The sequence below is a fragment of the Mytilus edulis genome, chromosome 8 (assembly GCF_963676685.1).
Source record: "Mytilus edulis chromosome 8, xbMytEdul2.2, whole genome shotgun sequence".
NCBI lineage: Eukaryota > Metazoa > Mollusca > Bivalvia > Mytilida > Mytilidae > Mytilus > Mytilus edulis.
Window position 1 is genome coordinate 16,574,731 of NC_092351.1, and position 11,728 is coordinate 16,586,458.

Genomic DNA, 11,728 nt, shown 5'->3' on the forward strand with positions numbered 1-11,728 from the left:
ATAAGAAAACTGTTTCGTTTGATTAGATTAAAGAAGGTACATATCTTTTTAGACACTCATTTTTTTTGTTAAACGGAAATCTATAAAACATTTTGTTTATTATATTTAATGAAATTACTGTTAAAAATATTACTAAACATGAACATATCAGTAAAAGCTGCCCATTTAATAGACATAAATGGTAAACAATAAAAGAATGTAGGACAGAAAGTGACAGGACAAAAAGTCACAGACAAAAAGTCACAGTTCATTTTTTCTGATTATTTTCTTTAAAGAAAAAACAGCTTATTTCTACAAAAATATTTTTGAATTTTTCTTGAACTATTGTATATATACCAACTCATTGGCACTCACACCACATCTTCCTATATCTATTTGTAAACAAAAATTATCAAAAATATATCAAAGATAAACAAATTGTTAAAGAAACAAAATGTCAAAGTGGCTTGGAACTTAAATGGCTTCATGGTGCCAAGAGATATATCTTTTGCATTATTAAAATTAAATAAATCTTGATTTTTCAAGTATAATGACACTTTTCCTAAACTTTAATTTGAATATATGTATTAAAAAGTAAATATTTCAAGATATTTCTCTTATATATTCAAACAAGTGTCAACAAATTATTTGTGACTTTTTGTCCTACCAAATTTGTGACTTTATGTCCTGTGACTTTTTGTCCTGTGACTTTCTGTCCGTTTACCAGGTCATAGGAAATAATCTTTTTACAATAATCAATAGCTCTTCAAAATAGTCGAAGAACACTTAGAAAAGAAAGTTCAGTGAAAATGGACTTCATACTAAACTCCAAAACATATACATAAAATAATATTAAAAAAAAACCATACACGACTCAGTAACAAATGCCAGAGGTCCCTTATTTAGGACAGGCACACAAATGCCCGTTGAAGGGGTTAATAGGCATAGGAAGATATGGTATGGGTGCCAATGAGACACCTCTCCATCCAAATGACAATTTATAAAAGTAAAGAATTATAGGTCAAGGTGCGACTTTCAACACAGAGCCTTGGCTCACACCAAACAACAAACTATAAAGCATAATAAATGGCCCCACAAGTACAAGTGTAAAACTATTCAAACGGGAAAACCAACGGTCTAATCTATATTTAAAAAAACGAGAGACGAGAAACAGGTATAAATTACATAAACAAACGGCAGCTACTGTACATCAGATTCCTGACTTAGGACAGGTGCAAACATTTGCAGCGGGATTACACGTTTTAATGGTACCAAACCTTCTCCCTTTTACTGAGACAATAGTATAACATCACAACATAGAAAAACACATGATCAATTGGGAGGCTTAACTCATTCAAAATACGTAGATTAATTTAACACACTATGAACAAATAGATTTGAGATGCGATACCTGAATGTATTGTGAGATCTGATATCAACCCTTCCCTATACCTCTAGCCAATGTAGAATAAAGAAATGTATGCAAAATATACAAGTTTTCTAAGTCTAGACCACACACGCGGTGACCAAAGACATCGTTCATCGTTTATTGATGTAAAAAAAGAGAAATAGAAACCATTTCATCCTATATTTTATCAGAGGGTATACAATAAGCCGAGAGTTTTTTTTATAATACATTCTGCAAGGCCATACATTTCACGGCATGATGATACACTTTTATTACAATTACGTATCGGAACTATCTAGACTGCAACAGGTATATTTCAATTTCATCAAACAGCCCAACGAAACATCTACTAGTACCCAAAATACAGCTGTGCAGTCCGTTTTTACTACACCTTTTTTATTGCACCATATGCACTTATTGTTCCTCATAGCAATTTATGATTTGTAAAAGTAAAGTAAGAACGTTTCTGTAGATATAAAAAAGAAGATGTGGTATGATTACCAATGAGACAACTGTCCACAAGAGACCAAAATGACACAGACAGCAACAACTATAGGTCATCGTATGGTCTTCAACAATGAGCAAAGCCCATACCGCATAGTCAGCTATAAAAGACCCCGATATGACAATGTAAAACAATTGAAACGAGAAAACTAACGGCCTTATTTAAATAAAAAAAAATGAAGATGATTTGTTTTTGTTCAAAATTAAATTTGATAAAGCGTTTATATAAAATTGAGAATGGAAATATAGCATATATTGACATTTCTGAAATATAAAATATACATATTAACTCCTTTGTGGTCCTGTGTGCACTTATAAAAGTCCTTGTCCTTTGTGGTGTTTAATGTAGATTCATATAGAATGAAGGACAGAAAGTCACAGGACAAAAAGTCACGGACAAGAAGTCACAGGACAAAAAGTAACAATTCATTTTTCTGATTATTTTCTTTGAATAAAAACCGTTTATTTCTGAGACACGCCGGGACATGTGAAACCCCCAACCCTGCTTTTTATTTTTTTACAAAAATCTAAATATCACTGAAATAAAATTAAATTATTTTTGAGATACGGCGCGACATGTAAAAAACCTCCCCTGTTTAACAAAACACTCAATAACTCAAAAATAAAGTTTTAAATCATCACCAAAAAGTATACAGGTCTTTAAATTAATATAACAAAGAAGTGTGTAAAGTTTTAAGCAATGATCATAAATTGTTTTTGAGATACGGCACAACATGTACCCCCCCCCCCCTTTTTTACAAAATACTCAATAACTCAAAAATGAAATTTTGAATCATCACCAAAAAGTATACAGATATTAAGATTAATATAACTAAGAAGTATTTAAAGTTTTAAGCCATAGTCAAGAATCGTTTTTGAGAAACGATGCGACATGTGAAAAAAACACACCCTTGTTTTAGTTACAAAGTGCCGTAACTCAAAAAGTTTTAATCTTATTTTCACAAAAAAGTATACATATCATTTGACCATCATAAGCAACAACTATGTTAAGTTTCATGAAATTTTGATAAGTCGTTCTCAAGTTACGGCGCGACATGTTTACGCCGGACAGACGGACGAACGCACAGACTGACAGACACCGGACATTTGTATACCATAATACGTCGCGTCAACATTTTGACGGGCGTATAAAAAGTAAATATTCCAAGATATTTCTCTTAAATATTCAAACAATTGTCAAGAAAACTTGCTGATTTATTGCATTAATAAAAATATTTAAACGAGCACTCGCACCTGCAAAGTGAAAAGGTATAAATATTAGTTGCAATAACTTGTTTCCCAATTTACTATAAATAAAGATGTTTAAACTAAACATGGGACACATGAAAAATATCTTGGTTGTAAATAGGAAAGTTATATTTGCCATACCAGGATACCCAAAACCACCATTCTTTGCTGATATACATGTATGTGTCTAAGCTTTAATTGCTTTGGAACATGCCAACTTCTACCTCTATTACAATGGCCTGCGTAGAAAATCTCTTAGTTTAGTAAGCAGGCAATATCAAATACCAATAGGACATTCAACAAGAACCTGTCATACTGTTGGACATTCAACAAGAACTTACTATACCAATAGGACATTCAACAAGAACCTGTCATACTGTTGGACACTCAACAAGTACCAATCGTACTGTAGGCCATTAAATACGAACCTACTATATCAATAGGATATCCAACAAGTACCTGTCATACTGTAGGACATTCAACAAAAACCTACTATACCAATAGGACATTCAACAAGAACCTGTCATACTGTAGGATATTCAACAAGAACCTACTATACCAATAGGACATTCAACAAGAATCTGTCATACTGTTGGACATTAAACAAGTACCAATCGTACTGTAGGCCATTAAATACGAACCTACTATATCAATAGGATATCCAACAAATACCTGTCATACTGTAGGACATTCAACAAAAACCTACTATACCAATAGGACATTCAACAAGAACCTGTCATACTGTAGGATATTCAACAAGTACCTATCATACTGTAGGACATTCAACAAGAACCTACTATACCAATAGGATAGCCAACAAGTACCTGTCATACTGAAAGACATTCAACAAGTACCTACTATACCAATATGACATTCAACAAGAACCTGTCATACTGTAGGACTTTCAACAAGTACCTATCATACTGTAGGACATTCAACAAGAACCTACTATACCAATAGGGTATCCAACAAGTAATTGTCATCCTGTAAGACATTCAACAAGAACCTACTATACCAATACGACATTCAACAAGTAACTGTCATACTGAAGGGCAATCAACAAGAACCTACTACACCAATAGATATCCAACAAGTACCTGTCATACTGTTGGACATTCAACAAGTACCTTTCATACTATAAGACTTTCAACAAGAACCTACTACACCAATAGGATATCCAACAAGTACCTGTCATACTGTAGGACATTCAACAAGAACCTACTATACCATTAGGACATTTAACAAGTACATAACATACGGTAGGACATCCAACAAGTACCTGTCATACTGTAGGACATTCAACAAGTACCTACTATACCAATATGACATTCAACAAGAACCTGTCATACTGTAGGACTTTCAACAAGTACCTGTTATACTGTAGGACATTCAACAAGAACCTACTATACCAATAGGGTATCCAACAAGTAATTGTCATACTGTAAGACATTCAACAAGAACCTACTATACCAATACGACATTCAACAAGTAACTGTCATACTGAAGGGCAATCAACAAGAACCTACTATACCAATAGATATCCAACAAGTACCTGTCATACTGTTGGACATTTAACAAGAACCTACTATACTATAGGGCATTCAAAAAGAACCTACTATACTGTAGGACATTCAACAAGTACCTTTCATACTATAAGACTTTCAACAAGAACCTACTATACTAATAGGATATCCAACAAGTACCTGTCATACTGTAGGACATTGAAAAAGAACCTACTATACCATTAGGACATTTAACAAGTACCTAACATACGGTAGGACATCCAACAAAAACATGTCATACTGTAAGACATTCAACAAGTATATATCATACTGAAGGACATTCAACAAGTATATGTCATCCTGTAGGACATTCAACAAGTATATGTCATACTGTAGGACATTCAACAAGAGCCTAATATACCAATCGGACATTCAACAAAAACTTGTCATACTGTAGGACATTCAACAAGTACCTATCATACTGTAGGGCATTCAGCAAGAACCGGCTATACCAATAGGATATCAAACAAATACATGTCATGCTGTAGGACATTCAACAAGTACCTATCGTACTGTAGGACATTAAATACGAACCTACTATACCAATAGGATATCCAACAAGTACCTGTCATACTGTAGGACATTCAACAAGTACCTTTCGTACTGTAGGGCATTCAACAAGAACCTGCTATACCAATATGATATCCAACAAATACATGTCATACTGTAGGACATTCAACAAGTATATGTCATACTGTAGGACATTCAATAAGTATATGTCATACTGTAAGACATTCAACAAGTATATGTCATACTGTAGGACATTCAACAAGTACCTTTCGTACTGTAGGGCATTCAACAAGAACCTGCTATACCAATATGATATCCAACAAATACATGTCATACTGTAGGACATTCAACAAGTATATGTCATACTGTAGGACATTCAATAAGTATATGTCATACTGCAGGACATTCAACAAGTATATGTCATACTGTAGGACATTCAACAAGTATATGTCATACTGTAGGACATTCAACAATAGCTTAATATACCAATCGGACATTCAACAAGAACCTGTCATACTGTAAGACATTCAACAAGTACCTATCATACTGTAGGACATTCAATAAGAACCTACTTTACCAATAGGATATACAACAAGTACCTGTCATACTGTAGGACATTCAACAAGAACCTACTAAACCAATACGACATTCAACAAGTAATTGTCATACTGAAGGGCAATCAACAAGAACCTACTATATTAATAGATATCCAACAAGTACCTGTCATTCTGTACGACATTCAACAAGAACCTACTTTACCATTAGGACATTTAACAAGTACCTTACATATGGTAGGACATCCAACAAGAACCTGTCATACTGTAGGACATTCAACAAGTATATGTCATACTGTAGGACATTCAACAAGTAAATGTCATACTGTAGGACATTCAACAAGTATATGTCATACTGTAGGACATTCAACAAGTATATGTCATACTGTAAGACATTCAACAAGTATATGTCATACTGTAAGACATTCAACAAGTATATGTCATACTGTAGAACATTCAACAAGTATATGTCATACTGTAGGACATTCAATAAAAGCCTAATATACAAATCGAACATTCAACAAGAATCTGTCATACTGTAGGACATTCAACAAGTACCTTTCATACTGTAGGACATTCAACAAGAACCTACTATACCAATAGGATATCCAACAAGTACCTGTCATACTGTAGGACATTCAACAAGTGTATGTCATACTGTAGGACATTCAACAAGTATATGTCATACTGTAGGACATTCAACAAGTATATGTCATACTGTAGGACATTCAACAAGTATATGTCATACTGTAGGACATTCAACAATAGCTTGTTACCAATCGGACATTCAACAAGAACCTGTCATACTGTAGGACATTCAACAAGTACATATCATACTGTAGGACATTCAATAAGAACCTACTATACCAATAGGATATACAACAAGTACCTGTCGGACTGTAGGACATTCAACAAGAACCTACTAAACCAATACGACATTCAACAAGTGATTGTCATACTGAAGGGCAAACAACAAGAACCAACTATACCAATAGATATCCAACAAGTACCTGTCGGACTGTAGGACATTCAACAAGAACCTACTAAACCAATACGACATTCAACAAGTGATTGTCATACTGAAGGGCAAACAACAAGAACCAACTATACCAATAGATATCCAACAAGTACCTGTCATACTGTATGACATTCAACAAGAACCACCATACTGTAGGACAATCAATAAGAACCTACTATACCAATAGGATAAACAACAAGTACCTGTCATACTGTAGGACATTCAACAAGAACCTACTAAACCAATACGACATTCAACAAGTAATTGTCATTCTGTAGGACATTCAACAAGAACCTACTATACCATTAGGACATTTAACAAGTACCTTACATATGGTAGGATATCCAACAAGAACCTGTCATACTGTAGGACATTCAACAAGTATATGTCATACTGTAGGACATTCAACAAGTATATGTCATACTGTAGGACATTCAACATGTTTATGTCATACTGTAAGACATTCAACAAGTACCTGTCATTCTGTAGGACATTCAACAAGAACCTACTATACCATTAGGACATTTAACAAGTACCTAACATATGGTAGGACATCCAACAAGAACCTGTCATACTGTAGGACATTCAACAAGTATATGTCATACTGTAGGACATTCATCAAGTATATGTCATACTGTAGGACATTCAATAAGAGCCTAATATACATATCGGACATTCAACAAGAACCTGTCATACTGTAGGACATTCAACAAGTACCTAGCATACTGTAGGGCATTCAACAGGAACCTGCTATACCAATAGGATATCAAACAAAAACATGTCATGCTGTAGGACATTCAACAAGAACCTACTATACCAATAGGACATTCAACAAGAATCTGTCATACTGTAGGACATTTAACAAGTACCTTTCATACTGTAGGACATTCAACAAGAACCTACTATACCAATAGGATATCCAACAAGTACCTGTCATACTGTATGACATTCAACAAGAACCACCATACTGTAGGACATTCAACAAGAACCTGTCATACTGTAGGACATTTAACACGAACCTACTATACCATTAGGACAGTTAACAAGAACCTAATATTCCAATAGGACATTCAACAAGAACCTTCTGTACCAATAGGATATTCAACAAGTATCTATCATACTGTAGGATATTCAACAAGAACCTACTATACCAAAAGGATATTCAACAAGAAACTTCTGTACCAATAGGATATTCAACAAGTATCTATGATACTGTAGGATATTCAACAAGAACCTACTATACCAAAAGGATATTCAACAAGTATCTGTCATACTGTAGGACATTCAACAAGTACCTATCATACTGTTGGACATTCAACAAGAACCTACTATACCATTAGGACATTCAACAAGTACCGAACATACTGTAGGACATTCAACAAGAACCTACTATTATGTAGGACATTCAACAAGAACATTCTATACCAATAGGATATCCAACAAGTACATAACATACTGTAGGACATTCAACAAGTACCTATCATACTGTAGGATATTCAACAAGGACTTACTATACCATTAGGACATTCAACAAGTACCTGATATACCTATAGGACATTCAACAAACACCTGATATAACTAGATGAAATTCAACAAGTACCTACTACGATATTTTGTCATGAAATAAGCAATTTATACATAGTATTAGAAATTAATTGTGTCTGTACCCTTATTGGCCCCTAATTCCTAAACAGTTAGGGCCATAACCGCCAAAATGCATTCCAACCTTCCTCTTCCGGTATGGAACCTTATGGTACAATATCAGAAAGATATTTACACTTACACACAAGTTAGTGTCTGGAAACTCAAAAAATGCTTATTTGGACCGCTTTTTAGGTCCTTTTAAAATTCTTAAACTTGTGACCATAAGGGAGCCACCATTTGATTTCTATTTGGGGGGGGGGGGCTAGGATGAATAATTTTGTCCTGCATTTTTTTTAGCTGTAATCTCTGTCCTGCCTTTTTATTTTTCACTCTGTTCGGTCCTGCCTTTTTTTTTTTAGTTTATCCTGACTTTTTTTACCTAAATTGTCGTCCTGACTATTTTTTTGCAAGTGTCTCATCCTGACTTTTTTTTTACTCAAAACTCCTGTCCTGCCTTTTTTTTCAAATTTCATCCTAGCCCCCCCCCCCCCCCCAAAAAAAAAAAAAATTCAAATGGTAGCTCCCTAACCCCCAAAATCAATCACAACCTTCTTTTTGGGGTTTCATAGAGATCCATTTACTTAAAATTATTGTCTGGAAACTAAGTGTCTTCGGACGACGCAAACGACGACGACGTGATACCACAATACGACTGCAAAATATTTTTGCGGTCGTATACAAATTATTGTTACATTGAAGTGCATTAATGTAACAATAACGCAATGTAAACGCAATGTAACATGGTAGCCATAGACCTATAAAATATGTTACATTTGTAATTATTCAGATCCCTACCCAACCATTTATTCCGGCAACTACTGGTAGTCTCCAATGTAACAATAATGTTTTTGTAATTTAGATGTAGCCAGTGCAATAAACATTTCTACAATATGTGTTGCCCAGTGCGGGTAGCTGACTATGCAGTATGGGCTTTGCTCATTGTTGAAAGCCATACGGTGACCTATGGTTGTTACTTCCTGTGTCATTTGGTCTCTTGTGGGGAGTTGTTTCATTGGCAATTACACCACATCTTCATTTTTACAATTATGGAGAGTTGTCTCATTGGTTATCATACAACATTTTCTTTATTAATATAAGCCCTTTATTAAGCAGCATAACTTATACAGTATTTTCACATCTATTACTTTCTGATTGTGAATCAATAATATACGTCAATTGAAAGTACATGTATGTTGACGATCTTGACCCTGCCTACACAAACACTTACTAATGATATACACACAGTCAATGCCTCGCGCAGAAGTTCTGTTCATACTTTCGAACAAAATTTAAGAAATTCAAAGAAAGCTTGATTGATTGATGGATTGTTTAACGTCCAGTGGCAAATAGTTCATGCATGTTCAGGACAAAATCCAAATTATGATAAATATAACAGGAAGCTAGGTCCTGTAATAGGGGTCGTTGAGGACGAAGGTCTGGGAATTTGGAAATCCCATGCATTGGCAAATGAGGGTTTAATGAATAGGAACAGAAATTTAGAATTTCAGTAGACCACCTACGAACCCCTCAAAGAGTTGTTGAAAGTTTCTTAACGTGTAGAGAGCGTGGCATTCTCTCTCCATCATGCATCCGATTTAACATCACCATTTTGCCTGAATTGACTGCGTCTGTATACATCCTGTACAGCCAAACGGACGCCCAACTTTGGCACGGTTTTATATAGGTAGAATGAAGACCAAGTGGGAAGCTAATTGAAAACCAGCAACTAATTAACAAAAAATCATGTGTGTAATTGAGGTTTCAATAAGTCCTTACGTAAAAATTAAATTTACGCCGCGTTCCAGAGAGGGCATTTGTTGATAGAAAGCGTAATGATCTGAACGAAAGTTCTAGTTATATTTTCTATATAAAGGGGGATATGATGACATATTATTATATCCAATACTCCATTCACTAATGCTTACTAGTGTATACATGCTTTTTTTTTTAGTAATCGCTTATGTCGAATTGTCGACCCAAGTAAATAAATTGATCGAGAATTTAGTCAGTGGTACACTTGAATGTGACATTAATTATGTTTTGATTTTTTCATGAACTTAAATATTGATATGAATAGATTTTTTCAAAGCTCTGGTAGGGGCAATGCCACAGTGGGCAATGCAGAATATTTAAACACGGTACTGTGGTATGTTTGCCAAATATCGGTCATTGTCAATTTGTTTTGTCCCTAAAACGCTTTTATTTTGGCAAGTTCAGAAACTATTAAAAGGATTAAACATTTAATATTTAATAGTTTATAATCATTAAATAGTTCAAACTTTCCTAAAATACTTGTCAGGGCCGATATAAGATGGTCCGAGTTAACTTAACATAGACTAGTCTCCAAAATTTCTACGGACCGACTTGTCTAATAATCATCATTAAAGCGTTTGACAGATAATGATTGATTTGCCTTATAATAAACGCTAAGGTTACATTGATGTTGATTTTTTAATATTAATAAATGATTTTTTAATATTAAAAAATCAGCGTATTATTTAATATTAAAAATTCATTTATTAATATTAAAAAATCAGACTGAATATTTAATATTAAAAAATGATTTTTTAATATTAATAAATGATTTTTTAATATTAAATATTCATTTATTAATATTAAAAAATCAGCGTATTATTTAATATTAAAAATTCGATTTATTAATATTAAAAAATGATTTTTTAATATTAAAAAATCATTTATTAATATTAATAAATGATTTTTTAATATTAATAAATAGGGAATAAATTCCACAACGGCTTGCCATACATACACTCTGAATGAGTTATATCGGGTGATAAACAAAATATAAGCAACAGGGAAAAGTGAAAAGGAGAACCAGCTATACTTAATTAATTAACAATATTTATCGTCTTCAAATTTATTGAAGCTCTAAATAAATGTTATCATCATTTTTGTAGAGTTTCCTGGTGTTCCATTAAAATAATATTGTAAATTTTAAATAAATCATACCCCACCCCAAGCGCTATACTAAATTAACTACTGTCAATATTTATTGTCTTCAAATTTCTTGAAGCTCTAAATAAATTTCATCATCATTTTTATGAAATTTCTTGAACTCATTTAAAATGATATATTGTAATAATTAATAATCATATTATTACATTGTTTACAATATTCAATTAATCCGTGTTCCGCCTCTATTTACAATGATTGGTTGATCAATTTCTTTCAAACACGCCTACTAGAGGTTGATAACCACAGCACAAGCTGTAAACAATATCAATACGCCAGGTGAAAATAGCAAAGGAAAGTGTTGATTTTCATCCATAAGGGCCACATA